General features: G+C 42.7%; 1 long non-coding RNA gene across 2 annotated transcripts in view; it reads left to right on the forward strand.

Annotated features, from left to right (window-relative positions):
• The window catches only part of LOC138040517 (uncharacterized), a 13,925-nt gene extending 5,360 nt beyond the window's left edge, over nt 1-8,565 (forward strand). For both annotated transcript variants that reach the window (XR_011130692.1, XR_011130691.1), the window contains one exon: nt 5,239-8,565. This is a non-coding gene — a long non-coding RNA (uncharacterized lncRNA). The remainder of the gene's footprint in view (nt 1-5,238) is intronic.
• The last annotated feature ends 1,435 nt before the right edge of the window (nt 8,566-10,000 follow it).

Here is a 10,000-nt window from a genome sequence, read left to right on the forward strand (position 1 = left end):
GATTTCTAACTATGTTTAAAGTCCGTAACTTGGGGCGCTTTCCATTTGACAGAACTGACCGGCCAGACCAGGTATTTGGAAGGACAACCTCTACAGCGCCATCAAATTAACACACATCGAGGATAATATATACTTCTCCGGAAGAATGCGAGGGATTATCATGCAAGTGTTCCTTCAAATTGTTGCATTTTCTTTGCAAACTGACTGGTCTGGCCGGACAGTTCTGACAAAAGGAAAAGTGCCCTTGGTCTCTGTTCGACCTAAAGGCATCAAACTTGTACGGACGGCCAGTCTCAATATGATGGTGTGAATTTATCGTTTAGTTCAAATTTGAAACTCGCCCCAGTTCCCTGCGCAATTCCGCGATGGCCTATAAAACTGCTCGACCGCCATTCTAGCATTCCGTAGAGGCAGGTGGGATTTTAAGCGACAAAGCCGCGAAAGGAGCCTGTGCTAGTACGCCTGGAGAGCGATGCGTCTCGGAAACGCTTTCAAGGCAGCAAAAAGCAAATAACGGTGATTCCTTCGTAACAAGCTGGATGAGGGGATTTCGCCTTTCGTTACAGTGGCAATAGTAGGTAGTTTACGGAAGGACGTTCACGGCGGCTACGAGAACGCCACAAAATAATACGATTAATGAACTGAAAAAAAGGCCCTGCACGCCTTGCACTCGCGTTTTGCTTTTTTACACATTTTTTTTTGCCGTCTTCGTCCTGACAACGACGTGAATTGACCAAATTTAAGCGGGTTGTGTAGAGGACGTGAGAACCTGACGAAACATTTTAAATTTACATCCCAAACAACCATACCCCTCATGCCAATGTTGAATCACACTTTCCATTCCGAACGACTCATAGAAGATATCACGAAAATGCTACAATAAACGGGAAATAAAACTTTTAGGCAAAGTTCTCGTTGGCGTCGTCTTCGTCCATGCGTACGATCCCTAATATTGGCTCTAACACACCAAAGAGTTGTGGCGATGGAAGCATTGAAGAAAGGTTTTGGCGGGAAAAATTTCTTGTCATTGCAAATCTTAAAGTGCCCTTATCGAAATGTTGTTCATTTTCCCATCTGAATCTAAGTACTCGGAATACCTCAAAGGTATCCGAGTTCTAATCTCGGTTGACCTTTTTGGGTGCAGCAAAATGCAAAATAGGATTAGTGCACGGGGATTTTATTGGTTAAAAGCTATGCGCGATAACCCCTTGTTAAAGGTAAAGTCTCTGTTACGAGCCTAGAAAGGCTCCCCAAGGGATAGGTTGTAATTGAAAATACAAACACCATCCAGATGCAAAACAAACTTGTGAATAAACGAACCTAAAATCTCGCAAAGGGTAAACATGAGGAACACAAAAGCGAACGAAAGAAACCTTAAGGAGAAACCTCGTGGGAACGGTGAGCATGCGCTTTTTGACATTTTGCAAGTTAACCGCTGTTAAAATGAACCGTCTTGCACATATTGCGTATTTTACAGATTGACAGCGCCGTACATTGCGTTGCGTATTTTACAACAAGCCAAACATCGTAATCAAATAGAATAGATAATTTTACGTTTGATAAAATGACCCTAACGTGCAATTAAACATTTTTACAAACGTTTCTTGAACTTATTAACATTATCAGCGTCTAAGAAATTATTCGGCCAAGCATTTCTAGCTGTCAATATATCTATTCAAAAAAGAATACTATTTGTTCGTCCATATCTTACATTTATTAGGGAGCTTGAACGAATGAGTACGACGACGGCTACAAGGGCTTCATTTAAAAATACAAGTTCGCGTTATTCATATCACTGCGAAACTCTTTCTTGTCATTTCGCGTTAAAAATGCGTAGTAACTGTCCAGGAATTAAACTGGTATGAGTGGGTTGGAAGCGTAGAGAGAGAACTGAAAATTTATCGTCATGTGCTAACGTCCTCCACAAAACTTAAAAGTTGAATTTGGTCACTTCACGTAGTCATTATGGAGTTTAAGAAACCACGACGGCTACGGGGACGAAAACGTCACTTCAAAATATGTTCAAAAATGCGTGCCGCACGTGCAGCACGATCATTTTTGTTCTTTCAACCAATATTACTGCTTTTTGGGGTTGTCGATGCCGAAGCCGTTGTCGTTTCTTAAACTCCCTGTTTAGAAGATGACGGCAAAGAAATGTACCAAAATGTAAAACGCACGTGCAGAGCGTGCAGAGCCACTGTTTTTGCTCACTAAAGTTATTGTTTTGTAGCGTCGTCGTTGCTGTCGGCGTCGTCGTTTCGTAAGCTCCCTATTAGAGGATCTAGTACGGCCGTTGGAAAAGGATGGATTATTTTCCAAGTTAACTTCACGTGGGTCACACGCCTGCGGGTCGTGTATATGTCGGTCACAGGCAAACATACCGGAAAATTTCCCATGGATAACTTACAATGCCAGACCAATTGTTTAGTAACCATTGACGTAAAAAATGAATTGCAATTTCTACGCAAAAACGCTCCATTCAACGGCGCTAAATGTTACGTTTGAGCCATATTTTAGTACGACTAAAACTAAATTTTAGTGACTGGAAACCAGCTAAAAATACCTTTCAATGGAACATTTCGGGTATCTACGCTAATGTTGGGACGTTCTCTGAACGTTTCAGGAAATGAGAAACATCGCGTTGCGAATAGCAGTTTGATGAGATTATGTTATTTCTTTCACCGCCACCCGCCACCCGTTACCCGTTACCCGTTACCCGCCAGCCATGGTAAAGTGCTGCCGGTATTTAAGTCTAAGCACCCATTTCAAATAGCGCTGATAAAAAGTCTAAGCACCCATTTTAAAACGGTTAGCTTTCAATAACTGTGATTTAGGGTTAGTCTGCAGTCTGCGGTCTGACAGCTCCCAAGTCTTAAAGAATGAGATGCCGGAAATGGCACCATAGGCACAAGTGTCGTGTGTTTCTTTTGCCGGAGGGCCAAAAACTTTTAGAGGGATCCGGGGGCATGCTCCCCCGGAAAATGTTTGGAATTTGAACGTCTCAAGTCGCTGGAATTCGCCATTTTGGTTTTTTCATGCTGCTTGCTAAGAGAGCCCATGTTGTTATGGTCAGCATGAGCTAACATATCGCCCTAGACGTCGTATATTAACGGGTGAAACTTCTGCAGAAACAAAAAAAAATGGTCGCACCCGAACAGATAGAGCATTGGCCGAAATTCTGTGTCATTGAGGGAACGAATTCAGAATTCGTGAGCAATCCTGAAAGCTTAAAAGGTAGAGTTACCTACCAGAAAATCGTATCGGCGTAAGAACGTGAGATGCATCGAAATGCGTGAGAGTCACGATCAATGCGTTAGACCTGAGGGCCCGGGGGGGGGGGGGGGACTCCCATATAGAACAGACGGGGATGCTCGTTGGAAAGTTTGAATTTAACCCCTAAAGGAGACCATCTGGGCGTGGCTCAAGCGTTTTGTGACCCCTAAAGGAGACCAATCTGGGTGTGGCTTAACCAAATTTTCACCCCTAAAAACAAGTTAAAAGAACATTTGACTTCTGTTTCTTTTTGCGTAATTCTGTGTTTCTTCGCGGAACCCTAAACGAGACCTTAGCGGCTAAAATATTGTCGCTTTGCCCGGAACACCCTAAGCGAGACCAAAATCCAAAATTTTGCACCCCCAAGCGAGACGACGAGAATCCCCGTCTGTTTCATAGTACACATACAGCAAAGTATAGTTGAGGAGGGGGTGGAAAATGATCCGATGGAGACGAGTTACGGTGGCAAGAGTTCATCGGACTGCCGCATGTCAGTTCGCAAGAGAGTTAGTAAAGAAGATACAGGAAAGTATAGTTGAGGAGGCGATGGGAAATGTCGGCAAACGGACTCCATCGGATGCAATGGAGACGGTTTGCCGTGGCAAGAATCCATCGGACTGCCGCGAGTCTGTAATAACATTATATGAAAATTACTCTGCGGCGATCACAGTTTCCATACAATCGCCGCCATGCGATCAATACAATGATAAATGTACTTTATTACTCAGGCGATTCAACCGAGTAGATTTTTGGCCTAGTAATTGTGTGACCGAGTGAAAAGAAAACGTTCAATTTATCAAATATCCTAATTTTACTTCCAAAGGTTGACGATGGCTTCGGTACACTGGTTCAGTGGCATTGCCAGCGCACACCGAGCCGGACATTCAGCGAAGAAGTTCTTGCTGGGGTAGTGATAATTTTTTGGGTTTGTTGAAAAACATCCTTCAATGTTGTTTTCACTTACTTATTTTCATAAATAAATAAGATATCAGTTACCGGTATTCCGAATTAATCACAATTTCAATTAGAAAAGCAAATGAAAGTTTTCATCCAGGGAAAGGCTCTCGTTCACGCAGTTTATCTTTGTCTTCTTCACTGAACTCTGAGTGGATTTGACTGAAAAGCTAATAATTCATTAGTGTGGGAGACTGGATGACAAGAATTTCTGTCACAATCGGAAATTGAATGCAGACCTGGATTTGTGAAAATCTTGTTCAGCTTCATGCTTTCAAGAACGAGGTATATGTGTCGAGTGCAATGTTTCGTGATGTTGACTTTCGCCTCATGTCTTAAAGAACGACTAAAGTTACATGTGTAGCGCGCTTGTATTGCCTCATGGCTTTAAGAACGACATATATTTCACGTTTAGCGTGCGCTTGTTTCGCCTCGTGGCTGAGAGATATTAGGGAGTTCAAGCACGCGCGTTTTTGAGACGCGGACGGTAACCGGAAGAGAATATTTCGCGTGCCAGGACAGTGGTATTTCCCAGATTTTTATACTAATCATTTCTGATGAAGAAAGATACTTGGCAATGTAAATGTGGTTGTGTGAAAAATAATCAAAAGGGAAAACAACTCACTTTCGGTTGCCGTCCGCGTCTCAAAAACGCGCGTGCTTAAGCTCCCTAATATTTTCTGTCACGCGCGAACTGACTTCCGAGAGTCCGATTGACTCTTGCCAGGAAGAGCTGTCTCCATCGGATCCGATCGAGTCTGTTTGCCAACTTTTTCAACCCCTCTTGCTCCTGTTAACCCCTTACTTCTGGTACCACTGATCAAGCGCCATGCACCCATTTCCGGTTCCGGTCGCGATCGGACTCAATCCGCCTGCGAGTGAAGACAACGCGACTCAGGTCGAGTGTATTAGACATGTATGGAAGGAGGTTATTCGACCTTCATCTACTCGTTTGATAAAATCAATTTATTTTTTAATTTTCTTTCTGGTGTGTTCGGGCTGGATATCCAGGAACGTCAAGGCCGAAGATTCAATGATTCACTGCTTCAAGAGCGGCCAACCATGTGAAGAGGGATCGGACCAGTTAAAAGCACAGCTCACTTTATTGGATGAGCCCAGCCTCCCAAACCCTTTCAGGTCATCGCTTATTCGGATGTCAACAAAGCCAATTGTGATAAACATTGTTGACCCAGACGACGACAAGCGCATTGATACAGAACTATAAACATACTGTTGTCGCCGCGTTGATACAGAACTATCAACTTTTATTTGGATTTTCTAGTTGTTTCAGTTAACTTGAAATATACGCTCCTCTATAATAAACGCCTCTTATCTATTTGGCACCCACCGTTACACCACAAACATTCAATACTCCCCCCGGGCGTTCATTAGATCATTTACGGTATCAACGGAAATCATAGACGCTCTTCGCCGACTTTTTTTCTGAGAGAGCGGGCGGCTGTACACAGGCTAGAAATTGGAAGGAAAGGAAAGGAATTTTATTTAAGTGTCTAGTCGTTCTAGCGCTGGAGCGCTAATTGGGGACACCATAAACTGAAATTAACAATGAAAGTAAATCAGGTCAAATGTTGGTTTTTGAGGAGAGGGAAAACCGGAGTACCCGGAGAAAACCTGTTGGTGCAGAGTAGAGAACCAACAAACTCAACCCACATATGACGCCGAGTCTGGGAATCAAACCCGGGCCGCATTGGTGGGAGGCGAGTGGTCTCACCACTGCGCCATCCCTGCACCCCTAAGGCCCTAACCATTTCACTTATGATAGAGCCAAGTTATATTTTGAGGTGACGTTTTCGTCGACCGTGAAATGGTTAGGGTTAGCTTGCAGTTAATCGGGAGTTTTATACTAAACCACGACCGCTACGCCAACGATAACGCCACAAAACAAGAATAGGGAGTTTAAAATCTACGCCGGCGACGGTAGACGAAAACCTTACCTCAAAATATAACTTGGCTCTATCATAAGTCTTTAGCGATTATTCAGTCTCGTTCACGTACTACAATTGCCACATTCATTTCCATAAAAGGTCAAACGCAGGTATAATGGCTGGTAACCGATATCCAGTGAACCAATAAGAAAGCTAGAATTGCAAGAGGAAAAATGATCGTGCTGCAAGTGTGGCACGCATTTTAGCACAAAATTCTGCGCATAAGCTGCACAAAGGTCGGTTTACACGGTACGATTTGTCTCCCGGTTTTGTCGGGCCGATAAATCATACCGTGTAAATTGTGTAAAAACGTGTCATTTTTCCTCAAAAGACCTTCCTGTTGTCCTTTTAGCATCCGTCATTTTGGAAGCTTTTTAAAATTTTAAAAGTATTTATGCGCATTACTCACTCGCATACCCTTTGATTGACATGGCGGTTTCTCTCGGAGTGTCGGTCCGACTTCAAAACATCTGTTGCACTGAATCGGACCGATTTCATTTCCATGAAGCGGAGGTTCATCGGCCATCAGTGTAAACCGGCCTTAACAACGACGCGAAATCACCAAATTTGAGGTTTTGATGACAACGTAAGCATGCTTATTTATCCTTACTCATCCTTACTTATTCTCACTTATTCTGAGACGCAATACCCAAGGGCTTAGAGGTATAAATAAGTTGTACCAACCTCGTGTGAGCACTACAAACTATGGCAAAAACTCGTTTAAATTCACTGCTACTAAATGCTGGAATATCTTAACTGATAAACTTAGAACCGCGCCTAGCGTAACTAATTTTAAGAAGAATATCAAGTCATATATATTTTAGTTTTTATTATGTCTTATTTTATTGTACATACTTTTGTTTAGTTTTATCGTAATATTATAATCTAAGCTATTGTAATTTAATATCGTTGTTATTGTGTAGTTTGCATTGTTATTTTAGATTACATTCGGAGATACTAGCATATTTCTTTGCTACTCTAAAAAAAATCCGAATCGAAATAAAGTTATGTATGTATATGCATGTATGCAACAGAGAATCCTTCATTCTTTATTTTAACTTTGAAACCGCTCGTACCAACGTATTTTTAGGATACTTCGCCCACATTGTAACACGTGAACGAAATGGAATAATCACCAAAGAATTACAGTAGTTTAAAGTAATATTATGAGGTGACATTTTCGTCAACTTCGCCGTCGTAGATCTTGAAATTAGGGAGTTTAAAAGCCTAGTTTTCATATGTCGGGAAAATCCCAGACGATTGGGGATTTCGCAGTTTCCCGACCATCCCAGATTTTGCCGACTAATGAAAACCATAAATCGTACACATCCCCGATAATCTGGGATGGTCAGGGACTAATCGGGAAGATAGAAAGCGTTTCTATTTTCCCGACGTGTCCCAGATATTTGCGTTCGTCGGCGATCATTCCCGACATATGAAAACTCAAATTTGTACTTTCAGGGACGCCGCAGGGACGTCGGCGATGGTTTTTAGCTTGTTACCAATCCTCTAAATTGCGTGTTTCAATTTTTGGCGCATTTTCCATTTTCCGCCAAAGTCACTATCGGGAGAATCTAGAACAAGCCTCTGACGGTTTTCCGATATGTCGGCAAAATCTGGGACTGTCGGAAAACTGCGAAATCCCCGATCGTCTGGGATTTTCCCGACATATGAAAACTAGGCTTTAACCAAAAACAACGGCTACGGCAACACAACGCCACAAAGCATGGAAGAATATCATTGGTTAAAAAAGGAAAAATAATCGTGCTGCACGTGCAGCACGAATTTCCGTGCATTTGTGCATTTTTGCCGCACTCCACAAAACAACAACGTGAAATTACGGGGACAGCTATTATTAGAGTTATTTTCACAGAGTTATGTCGTAGAGTTAGAGTTAAGTTTCCAAAATCCTGAATTCAAGAATTTGGACTGCCAAAATCCTGAATTCAAGATTTTGGACTTCCAAAATCTTGAATTCAGGATTTTGGCAGTCGTTAACTCTAACTCTAAGTCATAACTCTACTGAAATAACTCTATTGATAGTTAACCTCTGAAATTACCAAATTTAGGTTTTGACGACATATTATATATGAGCATATAATCATGAATCATTCATTTTCTATTTTTCCTCAACCATTTGTACCAATCCAGTTAAGGGATAGTTCGCCCGTATTGTATAACGAGAACAAGACGGAATAATTGCGAAATACTTGCGATAGCGCTAAGTTATATTTTGGTGTGATGTTTACGTTGCCGTTACCGTTACCGTCGTCTTATTGGGGAGTTTAAGCAAAGACGACGATAACGGCAACGTAAACATCGTTACCGTTACCGTCGTCTTATTGGGGAGTTTAAGCAAAGACGACGATAACGGCAACGTAAACATCGTTACCGTTACCGTCGTCTTATTGGGGAGTTTAAGCAAAGACGACGATAACGGCAACGTAAACATCGTTACCGTTACCGTCGTCTTATTGGGGAGTTTAAGCAAAGACGACGGTAACGGCAACGTAAACATCGTTACCGTTACCGTCGTCTTATTGGGGAGTTTAAGCAAAGACGACGATAACGGCAAACGTAAACATCGTTACCGTTACCGTCGTCTTATTGGGGAGTTTAAGCAAAGACGACGATAACGGCAACGTAAACATCGTTACCGTTACCGTCGTCTTATTGGGGAGTTTAAGCAAAGACGACGGTAACGGCAACGTAAACATCGTTACCGTTACCGTCGTCTTATTGGGGAGTTTAAGCAAAGACGACGATAACGGCAACGTAAACATCGTTACCGTTACCGTCGTCTTATTGGGGAGTTTAAGCAAAGACGACGGTAACGGCAACGTAAACATCGTTACCGTTACCGTCGTCTTATTGGGGAGTTTAAGCAAAGACGACGGTAACGGCAACGTAAACATCGTTACCGTTACCGTCGTCTTATTGGGGAGTTTAAGCAAAGACGACGGTAACGGCAACGTAAACATCGTTACCGTTACCGTCGTCTTATTGGGGAGTTTAAGCAAAGACGACGATAATGGCAAACGTAAACATCGTTACCGTTACCGTCGTCTTATTGGGGAGTTTAAGCAAAGACGACGATAACGGCAACGTAAACATCGTTACCGTTACCGTCGTCTTATTGGGGAGTTTAAGCAAAGACGACGGTAACGGCAACGTAAACATCGTTACCGTTACCGTCGTCTTATTGGGGAGTTTAAGCAAAGACGACGATAACGGCAACGTAAACATCGTTACCGTTACCGTCGTCTTATTGGGGAGTTTAAGCAAAGACGACGGTAACGGCAACGTAAACATCGTTACCGTTACCGTCGTCTTATTGGGGAGTTTAAGCAAAGACGACGATAACGGCAACGTAAACATCGTTACCGTTACCGTCGTCTTATTGGGGAGTTTAAGCAAAGACGACGGTAACGGCAACGTAAACATCGTTACCGTTACCGTCGTCTTATTGGGGAGTTTAAGCAAAGACGACGGTAACGGCAAACGTAAACATCGTTACCGTTACCGTCGTCTTATTGGGGAGTTTAAGCAAAGACGACGGTAACGGCAACGTAAACATCGTTACCGTTACCGTCGTCTTATTGGGGAGTTTAAGCAAAGACGACGATAACGGCAACGTAAACATCGTTACCGTTACCGTCGTCTTATTGGGGAGTTTAAGCAAAGACGACGATAACGGCAACGTAAACATCGTTACCGTTACCGTCGTCTTATTGGGGAGTTTAAGCAAAGACGACGGTAACGGCAACGTAAACATCGTTACCGTTACCGTCGTCTTATTGGGGAGTTTAAGCAAAGACGACGGTAAC

This window comes from Montipora capricornis, chromosome 1 (genome assembly GCF_036669925.1).
Source record: "Montipora capricornis isolate CH-2021 chromosome 1, ASM3666992v2, whole genome shotgun sequence".
Taxonomy (NCBI): Eukaryota; Metazoa; Cnidaria; class Anthozoa; order Scleractinia; family Acroporidae; genus Montipora; species Montipora capricornis.